Source organism: Pteropus vampyrus, unplaced genomic scaffold (assembly GCF_000151845.1).
Source record: "Pteropus vampyrus isolate Shadow unplaced genomic scaffold, Pvam_2.0 Scaffold12, whole genome shotgun sequence".
NCBI lineage: Eukaryota > Metazoa > Chordata > Mammalia > Chiroptera > Pteropodidae > Pteropus > Pteropus vampyrus.
Window position 1 is genome coordinate 13393396 of NW_011888793.1, and position 12225 is coordinate 13405620.

Sequence of the window (12225 nt, forward strand, 5' to 3'; positions counted from 1 at the left end):
GAGAAAAATGTTCTGGCTAAATGGAAAAACCACCACAACCGGGACACGGGTCACCACTTGGATGCTTTCTCATAACTGCAAATGTGATTCAGGTTTCTAAAGACAAGACTGAACAAGTTTCCTGAAAAACCCACAAGCACTTAGAAACAGACGATGTACAGTGCTCTCATCGTCTCTTAACCAAATTAGGGATATGGATGTAGAGAAATGACTGTCCCACATTCACACACAAGGTAATGGGTTCCAGTGTAATTTAGCTTACATGTGACATGCCACTACCAGGGAATTTATCTGGGAACCTTGGGTCTGACAATTTCTGAGGCTCGTAGAAAGGCTTAGAAAATTATCTTCAGTAAAAAAACAAAGCTGAAGCCTACAACACTTTAATCACTTTTTTACCCTGAGATCCTCAAAACTTACCATTTGTGTATGTGTTACTCAAAGAAAAAACTTGATATTTAATAAAAATGTGAGTAAAGCCTAAAGAAATTGGCAAAATAATAGAGACTTGCTGACAACTGACAACAAGAGACAGAAACTATGTTTTGTTTTCTCAAGAGGGAAATCAGAGTGAGAAAATCTGTGAATTAACAGTTCGATTTACTTTAAACTTTCATGAAGAATCCTGGAACATCCCTAAGACATGTCTTCCTAAGTTGCTGAGCACAGACACCCCAAACACACAATTTCTCTCCGTCATCTTGCAGAAAATAGATACAAACACAGTAGTTCTCCCTTATCTGTGAGGGATATGTTCCAAGACCCCAGTGGATGCCTAAAGCCACAGATAGCAATGAACTTTATATATACTATGTTTCTTCCTATATATACATACCTATGATAAAGTGTAATTTATAATTAGACACAATAAAAGATTAACAATAACTAACAATAAAATAGTGCAATTATAATATACTATAATAAAAGTTATATAAATGTAGTCTCTATTGTATTGTACTCACATTTCTTGTGATATGAAATGAAGTGAATGATGGATGTACACATTATGACACAGCTTGAACACAAGCACTGCAATACTGCCACAGTCTGATGGATAACCGAGATGACTACTAAGTGACTAAAAGGTAGGGAGCATATACAGCACGGATACACTGGACAAAGAGATGATTCATGTACCAGGTGAGACAAAGCGGGATGGTATGAGATTTTATCACGCTACTCAGAATGGCTTAAAATTTAAAACTTTTGAATTGTTTATTGCTGGAATTTTATATTTACTATTTTTCAGACCTCAATTGACCATGGGTGACCGAAACTACGAGTAAGGGGGGACTACTGTATTCATAAGGGACCAGACAGAAGTGGAAGAGAGAAAGTGAGTTAATAGCTTCTGTTTTCAACAGTGCCTTGGTCTGTGTTTAAGGTGAAATAAACACCCGAAGGCCTTATATCCCAGAGGGAGACCAGTTAGTGAACATTCTTTAGCATGAAGAGAAAAGCCTCAACAAAAGAAAAGGCACACAAGAAACATAAGCATCCTCATTCCAATTCTCTGTAATTCTCAAGAGTTAATTTGGGATGTCTGGAATTTTCAGGACCAAAAAGCAAGACATAATCATGATTGGTCTACTCTGACTTATCAAAATATAATTTATTGTCAAAGCTATGAATAAACTCATTCTCTCTCTTGGGTTGCTTGTAGAGACCGAGGTCAAGGAAGGAAATAACTGACAGCTATTAGCTACCTAGCAAATAAGGAGCTACTCCCTCCAGCCCCCTGAGTCTCTACAGGCATCGCACAAGATAGGAGGAGAGAATTTTTAGAGTGAAGTAGGAGTGATGCTATAATGTAGAACAGAAATATGGTCCTAGCATCCTGAGTATCAATTAATTCTCACAGATAAAGGTTAAGTTGGCAAGCCAATCCATATCTGGCTATAAAATGGACACTAGAACAAAATATTGTCTAATAACAATTCAAAACAATATTGTGACATCTCATTGACCACACAGTTGATCTTCTCTCTCTCAACCTCACTAAAATGAGAGTTAAAAGATTAATATGGCATAAATCCACAACAATTTTTTTTCAAATGCAAGGGGCCCTGAAAAGGTAAGAGATTCAAACAACTCTCTAAATGTCAGAAAGAAGATGGAAGTGTGGCAATGAAACACAGTAGAATCGTCTACAATTCTCATCAAAGGATGAGAATGAGTTGTGGGGCAGGAAAAAGAAATTATTTGAAAGCCTCTATGTAGAGCAACAAACCACTTACCTCTACTGTGTGCCCCCTCCATCCTGCCGAATAACATTCTCTTTTTCTCATCTCTCCCCTCTTTCCTCTCCACCAACCCAGACCCTGCCTTCCAAAAAAGAAATCTGTATAAATCTTCTATAAAGAAATTGAAAGGCCTCAGAGAAAAAGACTCCTCATAAAGTCCACAGAGAGTCACAAAGCAGTTGGTTAATGACCCTGCTCTTAGTTATAAATGGACAAAGAGCACAAGCAAGATAAATAAATGGGAGAAAAATGTTCCTGGAGCAAATATAAATAAAATAGGCAATAGAAAAGAACTTCCAATATCTCAAGAAAGTCAAGAAAATATATCCATAAAACAAGAAGAGAATGCTATAGAAAAGGAAGAATAATTAGGAAAAAAAAAATCCTAGTAATTAAAAACCACCTATAAAATTAAAAATTAAGTAGAAGATAAAACACAAAATATTCCCATTTCTCATAAAACCGGGACTTAATTTTGTAAGTTGAAGTTACCGCAAAATGTATCTTCAAATAAAAAGAAGAGGAAAAAACTAGTCCTCTATGAAGGAACAGAAATCAGAAAGAAATAGAAATCAAACTTTTCAGGATGGAGCCTGGTAGGCTGAAGACAAAGAAGACAAATGAAACAGAAAAGTCACTCTTTCCCTCTACCCCATTCTTACCATTCACCTTTCCAAATCCTAGCAATGGAGTGAGAGGGAAACAATTTTCATCCTAGGATTCTGTAGCATTCCATAGAATGAAGACAGGATGATTTTGGAGAACCAGTGGCTCTGAAGCAGGAAATGTTTGGAGTGACAGGTGAGCAGCAGGAATAGAGAGCAGACTAATGAAGGACCCTGGTGAGGAGGGGCTGGGGAAAAAGGGCACAAAACTTCATTTTGATGTGGAACTGGCAAAAATTGAAATTGAAATTAAAGGGACAAAAGGGCAGGAAAAAGAATGACATTTGGAAATCCTATGAAAATAGAAAGCTATATAAATGAAATATTATGAGTCTTGTTATACAAAAGTAAAAAAGAGGAGTGCAAGACTGATAAAATCCTAATTTTACAAAGCAGGGAACCTAAAAGATACTGTCTATTAGTGAAAATTCACCAAGGTGCATACTTAAGAAATGAAGTTTTTAAATAAGTATTTATTACTGTAACAAATAGAGAAACAAAAAATAACCATATAATTATATTGCGAGTGTGGACAAATGGGCACATGAGAGTAACACTGAACTAAATTCTCATCTATCTTAGCAGAAAGTTAACAAAAGTCTAAAAGTAATAAATTAGGAAACAATAAAAGCATTTACATTGAGATAAGAAGGCAGTATACAGCCAAAAGACAAGCAGTTACTTTAGGGAACAGTTCTAGGAAGAGTAAATAGTTTTGGTGGGTTTAGATGTCTATTGGCATTATTTTCCTTATTGAGGTTTAACTGACGTACAATATTACAAGAGTACAACATAATGATTCAATATTTGTATATATTGCAAGTGATTATCACAATAAATCTGGTTAACATCTGTCACCATACATAGCTACAGAATTTTTTTTCTTGTGATGAGAACTTTTTTTTAACACCAAGTTGAAAATTTTTATTTTGCTAATGTGCAAACAGAATATAATAGTTCGCTTTCTATGGTTTCTACACACTTAACCACTGATAACTTCTATAAGATGCTATGTCCTTCACAGTTGAGATGCCTGATCTTCTGTGAGGGCCCAACTTGCCTTCCTTTCTACCCACAGAATTAATTCCTTTCAAGTCTTGTCGGATGTTTTCTTTGTTGGCCCCTCCATGTTGCTGCTTAATTTGAAAGATTCCATTTTCTAATGGCACAATAGTCCTTTCTATCTCATAATTCTTACTGACCAGGGATACCCAAGTTGACTCTATTTCTCTTAACATGAACATGCTGTGAGTTGCATGTTCTTTCGCTGCCACTTTAAATCTTGAATGTGTTTCCTTAACTTCTGGAGCTCTTTCTGTGCACGTTCAATCATATGAATTAGATTTTCATTATATACTTTCCAGGCATTACATCCATGCTGTGAGATTAGTTCAAGATTCTCGATTCCAACTGCTTGATGCTCTAACTGGGCCATAGAATTGTTTACACATTCTTACCATGCAGTAATGTCATTTTTCTGACCAGAGGAAGGGGCTGGAAGTTTATACTGTTTCACACTGAGCAATTCAATTGGTTGCCGAGCAGCCAGTCTTTCAAATTCATTTCTCATTATGTCGATTTTAAATGCAGAATAATCCGGGGCTGTCAGGTAGCTCAAATAAGTCTTAGTAGGTCAGTATCTGACAGTTTCCTCCTCCAACAGCCCCGCAGCCGCTTCCCGCACACCAAGCGCTTCATAACCTTGGTCAAAATACGGCAGCGCATCCACCACAATCTCTCCAGCCACCAAACCTGTACCCACCATTCTTAGGTTTGCCTGAGTTTTCTTGAGAACTTTTAAGATCTATTCTCTTAGCAATAATTTTCAAATCTGCAACACAGGATTATTAATTATATTTACCATGCTGTATATTACATCCCAATGACTTATTTTTATCTTTTGACTCTCTTCACCCATTTCACCCATACCTCCAACCCCTGCCTCTGGCACTCTTGCAACCACTAATCTATTCTCTGTATCTATGATCTTGTGTTTTTTTTTTTTTCTTTCTTTCTTTCCTTCTTTTTTTTTTTAGATTCCACATGTAACTGAGATCATATGGTATTTGTCTTTCTCTGTCTGACTTATTTCACTTAGCATAACGCCCTCTAGGTTCATATCCATGTCGTTACAAATGGCAAGATTTCACTATTTTTTTTTATAACCGAATAATACTCCACTGTATGTGTGTGCACATTTTCTTTACCCATTCATTCTTCGATGGACACTTAGGTTGCTTCCATATCTTGGCCATTGTAAATAATGTTGCAATGAACATGGGGTGCATACATCTCACATCAAGTCAGTGTTTGCATTTTCTTTGAATAAATACTGAGAAGTGGAATTTTTGGATCATATGGTAGTTCTACTTTTAATTTTTTGAGGAACCTCAATTTTGTTTTCTATAGTGGCTACACCAGTTTACATTCCCACCAACAGTGCACAAAAATTCCCTTTTCTCTGCATCCTTGCCAACACTGCTTATTTCTTGTCTTTGTGATAACAGCCATTCTAACAGGCATGAGGTGATAAATCAATGTGATTTTGATTTGCATTTCCTTGTGGATTAGCAATGTATCTTTTCATGTACTTGTTGGCCAGTTGTATGTCTTCTTCAGAAAAACTTCTATTCAGATCCTCTGCCAATTTTTTAAATTTGATATTTTTTGTTTTTGTTTGTTTGTTTGTTTGTTTGTTTTTGCTACTGAGTTATATGAGTTCTTTATATGGTTTGGATATTAACCTCTTATCAGATATATAATTTACAAATATTTTTTCCCATTCAGTAGAATGTTTTCTCATTTTGTTGATGATTTCCTTTGCTATTCAGAAGTTTTTAGTATGATGTACTCCCACTTGTTTATTTTCGTTTTTGTTGCCTTTGCTTTTGGTGTCAAAACCAATAAATCACTGCTAAGATGCAATCAATTTTTGTCAAGGAGCTTACCACCTATGTTTTCTTCTAAGAGTTTTATCGTTTCATGTTTTACATTTAAGTATTTAATCCATTTTGAGTTAATTTTTGTGTGCAGCGTAAGATAGTGGTCCAGTTTCATTCTTTCATATGTGACTCTCCAGTTTTCTTGATACCATTTGTTAAAGAGACTGTCCTTTCCCCATTCCATATTCTTGGGTTGTAAATAACCATATATGCCTGAATTTTTTTCTGGGCTCTTTATTTTGTTCCATTGTCCTATGTGTCTGTTTTTATTCCAATACCATACTGTTTTGAATACTACAACTTTGCAACAAGTTTGAAATCAGGGAGTGTGCTGCTTCTAGCTTTATTCTTCTTTCTCAAAATTGCTTTCACTATTCAGGATTTTTTGTAGTTCCACACAAATTTTAGAATTGCTTGTTTCTATTTCTGTGAAAAATGCCATCAAAATTTTGATAAGAATTGCACTGAATTTGTAGATTGCTTTGGGTAGATGGACATTTTAACAATATTAATTTTTCCAATTTGCAAATATGAAATATCTTTCCATTTATTTGCATTTTCTTCAATTTATTTTGTCAATGACTTATAGTTTTCAGTGCATAGGGCTTTCACCTCCTTGGTTACATTTATTTCTAGGCATTTTATTCTTTTTGATGTAATTACATGATCGTTTTCTAAATTTTTCTTTCTGACAGGTCATTATTAGTGTATAGAAATGCAATAGGTTTTTGTATACTGATATTGTATCCTGCAGCTTTGCTGAATTCATTTATTAGTTCTTACAGGTTTATTGTGGAGTCATTAGGGGTTTTTTATATATATATATAATATGTTATCTGCAAATAGTGTCATTTTTACTTCTTTCTTTCCAATTTGGATGCCTTTTATTTATTTATTTTTCATTACTAATTGCTCTGGCTAGGACTTCTAATACTATGTTGAATAAAAGTGGGTAAGAATGGGCATTCTTGTCTTGTTCTGATCTTAGAGGAAAAGCTTCTGGCTTTTCACCATTGAGTACGATGTTAGCTGTGGGCTTGGGCTTGTCATCTATGGCCTTTATTGCATTTAGATACATTCTCTATAACCATTTTGTTGAGAATTTTTATCATGAATGGATGTTGAATTTTGTGAAATGCTTTTTCTAAATCTATTGAGATAATCATATGATTTTCACCCTTCATTTTGTTAAGGTGGGGTATCATATTGATTGATTTGTGGGTGTCGAACCCACCTTGTATCCCTGGAATAAATCCCAACTGATTATGGTGTATGATCTTTTTAATGTTTTGCTGACTTTGGTTTGCTTATGTTCTGTTGAGAATTTTTGCTTCTATGTTCATCAGTAATTTTCCATCTATGTTCATCTGTAATTTTCTTTTCCTGTGCTGTTCTTTCCTGGTTTTGATCTAAAGGTAATGCTGGCCTTGTAAAACGAGTTTAGAACTATTCTCTCCTCTTTCGTTTTTTTGGAAGAGTTTGAGAAGGATTAGTATTAGTTATTCCTTATATGTTTGGTAGAATTCACCATTTAAACTATCTGGTCTTAGACTTGTGTTTGTTGGGCGTATACTAACATTATTTTGATTTTACAAAATTAATTTTTTAAAAAAATAGTATCGTTGTTAATATAAAATATATCATCAACTTGCAAGATAAGTTTCTGTGAGCTGGTCTGAGAAACAAATGGTCATTTATAACAGCTGTTGACAAACTAAATCTGGTTCACTGCTTGTTTTTGTAAATAAAATTTTATTGGAACAGAGTCACACACCCATGTCTAGGGCTGTTTTCTGCTACAACAGCAGAGTTAAGTAGTTGCAACAGAGATGGTACAGTCAACAAAACCTAAAGTATTCACTATTTGGCTCTTTACAGAAAAGGTTCACCAAACCCTGATTTGTAACACTGATTTTCTGGGAAAATGCTATCTACAGTCAATTTGATTTTTAGAGAAGAGTCAGTTTCTAAGTTGCAGACTATCTCTATTATCTGCATAGCTCCCCTGATAGGAACAGTTGTGCCCCAGGACTTGAATTTAATGTTTTTGTTTTTTTATTCATTCGGGGGCATGTAAAAGGTGCATATAATATCTCTGTCTCTGTTATACAGTGATGAGAAGAGTCTGTCATTACACTGTAATTCTCTTGACCTTTCAAATGACAGTACGAACCTGGGCCTTGTATTTTTATTGCTACATAGCAGACGTTACCTGTCAAAAAAAGAGCAACCTTTACATGCTCACATAAAAATAAACTTCTGCCTGTACCTCAATGTGGATATTCGAATGAAGCTTATCAACATCAACTAACACCAGCACTCAGTATTTTAGCCCAAAGATTCAGCAGCTGGGCGTTAAAACACATATAGATACTCGGTTTGGTTGTTTTTGTTTTTTTTTTTTAAGCTATACTAGTCTGAATGCCATGTCCTTAGCCTTTTTCATCATAGTCCCCTAAATTGCCATATTACCTGAAGGTAAATCCAATTTAATATAAAAAATAGGAAAAGAAGTAATGATCTACTAGAGAAACCATTAAAAAATAGCAATAGTCTTCTTAAATAGCAAGGGCTAATTTTGCCTAAATTGTGTATTTAGAATGAACATCAAATAATAATATCCCTTTAGTATTAACTGGTTCATAGGAAATCTTTCTGCATAGAATCATTTGATCTTCAAAAGTACTTATGTTTGTAACAAAAACCTTTATTCCATATCAGAGATTATCAATGGGTGCAGGATGGTATAATATGCAGGATTCATGTCCCTTGGAACTGTATCAAAATTTCAAGGTAGAAGGAGACTTTTTAAACTGTACTTACCCAAGTAAGTGAGAAATATTACTGTATTGATCAGAATCTGTTGCATTCCTGAGGAATGTTTATGAGGAAGATAGTACTATATAATTCTCCTCTACAGGGGAAAAAAGCCTCCTAGCAGGGTCTCATAATTTTTAGTATTTGGATGAAAATATTATATGTAGACATTAAAGAACAAAACTGCATATAACTAGCAAAAAACCTGATGTATAAGCCAATGTTGAAAGTGGAATGTTAGCTTATTATCCCTGGCTTTAAAAAAGAAACTCATTTGAAGGTATCTACTAAGACATATTTTTAATAGGAGATTCCTATATACAGTGTTTATATCTTGCTTTTTTTCATCTACTTCATTATCATATCTTATCATGTCCATAAACATAAATCTCTATCTATTTTTAATATCTTCAATTAACATCCTTGTTTCCAATTTAGGTGTATGTCAAATTTTTCTAGAGACAGAACTCCTAGGTCAAAGGGCTTCTATCTTTTTAAGACCTCTGATAACAGATCACCTAACTGACTTCCCAGGAATTATACCAGTTTGCTCTCCCATTACTAGTACATGGCTGTGCCAGACGGCCACTCCCTTGCCAACTCCAGCTATTGGCATTCATTTCCATAACTGCTGTTTTAATGACTCTCAGAATGGTTCATAATTTGGTCAGGGCTTCATCTGAGCTGCTCTCTCCAAGGCAGCTGTTAACTGCACTTAACATCTTTGTCATCAGCAACAATAATAATGGTGGTGGTGACGATAACAAGTCACTGCATTAAGAACAATACTGTTGTTCTAGCATTACACATATATTATCTCATTTGATACAACAACCCTATAAGGGTGTACTATTATTATCACTTACATTCTACAGATGAGGAACCTATGGTATAGAGAGATTATATAAATTGCCCAAGCCTGCAAAGCTAACAAGAGTTAGAACTAAGACTCAAAACTATGCGGTTTGGTGCCAGAGTCCTTCAGAATCAATTCATAAAACTAGAGATATCACCACCCATCCTTGCCCTTAAGAAAACAGTTACAGTTTCTACAGTTTTATAGATGTGAGCTTACTTAAATATAATTAGCCAAGTACCTCCCCATTTGAAATCTATGCCATTTTAAATAAGAACCTATGACCTGCATGTTCATTCCTAGATACATGGCACTTATGGATAGACAGGGGTTATCTCCCTGTATGGCACCAATCAATGGTCCACATCCTTCAGCTTTGCACCTTTTGGATGGCCTTAACACTGCTCAATATCCAGATAATCACATGGAGGTTCAAGTGAGCCTCAACAGCTCTCACAACTGCTGTGGTTCCATTCGATCATTGTAGATGAGCCTTTTTAAACAAGGTGACAGACTCTCGGGTTTTAAGAGACAACTCAGCATCATGTGCTGGGCCCACACTTCCAGTGTTCACCACTTAGGAGTTGTGTGTCCTCAGATCACATGCTTATTCTCTGAACCTCAGTTTTTCATCTGTAAAGTGAGGATAAAAATATTTACAGTTCATTGGGCTGATGTGAGGAAATGCTTCACACTATGTCTGGAACACAGTAAATTCTGAATAAACAGCAGTTATTACTATTTCCAGATGTTCGTAATGTTAGCTCCTTTTATTATTCCTCTTGATCTCACCTTAAGAATTATCATAAGGTTAATTGGTGCAAACTGTATCTAAATAAAAAATTGCCTCCAAAAGAACAATTTTCTGGGGATGTATAAAAAGATGAAATAAAAACATTCATCACTTTAAAAGGAATTAATATTAATGTATAATATATTTTCTTACTATCAGCTCTAGGTTACTGTTACTATAAATTAGGGCTAATACTTTAATACTTGTTGTTACCCAACAAATATTAGGAATCAATATTAACATAAAATTTATTAATGTTGATATAGTTAATTAATAATTATAATTACTAATTTTAATGTAATCTTATACAATAATTATTATAAAAACAATAAATAAATAGATATTTCAGGTTAACTTATTGCTGACTATGGCTCAACAGAAATAACCTGGCAACATTTAGAGAGTAATCAGCAAAATAGATAGTGCTGAATAAATAGTGTCGGCCACACTTCCAGGAAGTCACCCTTTGAAGAAACTAGGAAGTAATAATATCCTTACAGAATGGCATAGCAGTAAATACAAATGGATCCTATCAGTTATGGGAAAATACAATATTCCAGCTAAATTGAGATAAACTAGTTCTAGTCCCCATATTTTGCTTGGATGGGAGCTACTTCCAATTTCCCTGTGTCTTAAAAAAATAAAAGTACTCTGAAGGTAAAACACTGGAACAGAGGGGAAGAGAAGTAGGAGACAGTTTTCCATGCCTTTTCTCATATGAAAAATCTAATGTCAGCAAGGAATAGAAATGGAATTAAGCAGTGAATAAGTTTTGACCACATCAGATCACAACTAGAAGTTTCACCAAAGTAGCAAAGTATATAAGAAATTTGCTTTCAAGAGAGATATGAGTTCAAATTCTGGTGCTGCGGTTACCAGCTGTGAAATCATGAGTAAGTTATCTATCTTCTTTTAATCTCAGTTTCTTAATCTGTAAAATAGAGATAGTAACAGAACCTACCTCATAAAGCTGTTGTGAGAATTAAATAAGGTAAAGCATTAAAAGTCCTTAATAAAGTACCTGGTCCAATGGAGCAAATGTTACATTTTAAACATCATTTGTATTTCTGATATCCCAACAGTTAACACTAAAACTGCACCACGTATCCATTCTTTTGCTCTCTCACACACACATATACACATTTATATACATCTCAGATAGCCCTCTGGATCATGCGATTCCTGAAGGTCAATGAGAGCAATGTTTGCTGCCATATTACAATTAAAAAACTGTGACTGTGAGAACTGGCATCCTGTCCCCTACTGATAGCACAGACATGAGATGTGGTCTACATACAGAATGAGCGTTGTGGCTAAAAAAAATCATCCAGGCCACGATCGGCTCTTCAACTCTGGTACAGATTTAAATCTTTGGTTACCATCAAAATAACATTCTTCTTGTGGCATCAGGCCAACATCTCCCATCCCATTGAATTACAAAGAATAGAAAGAAGAGCCAGCAGGAGTATTTATAGGTCACTGACTTGGTGTAGAGCCAAAAGTACTTTTTTAACCATAACTGCCAATGGAACTATCTGTAGATTCTCTTAATGGTATCTTGAAGCTTTGTAAAATAACAAATAAAACTGAAAAAAAAAAAAAAACAGAGTAATCAAAACAGTTATACTAAACTATTCTCTGAAGCTGGTGAACAAATTATGTAAAAATCTCAAGAAAGGGACTGAAACTATTTTCTTTCCTTAAAATTCAATGGAGAAATTTACAGTGCAAAAAAGAGGAGAGAGGAGTGACAGTACCAGGAGGTGGATGGAACTCTAATCTTGTAACAGACCTGGACCATTGCTATTCTTAATTATACCAGAAGAATGGTGTAGGCAGGTTCTTTAGAGGTTGGGATCCAGCTTCTGTCACCTGTAAGATGAGAGTGAAACCCTGGAATATACAGGTC

General features: G+C 34.9%; 1 protein-coding gene and 1 pseudogene across 5 annotated transcripts in view; both read right to left on the reverse strand.

Moving 5' to 3' along the window:
• TNIK (TRAF2 and NCK interacting kinase) overlaps window positions 1-12225 on the reverse strand; it is a 366909-nt gene that overhangs the window by 201845 nt on the left and 152839 nt on the right. The window lies entirely within an intron of this gene.
• Window positions 3883-5101, reverse strand: LOC105305807 (annotated as a pseudogene).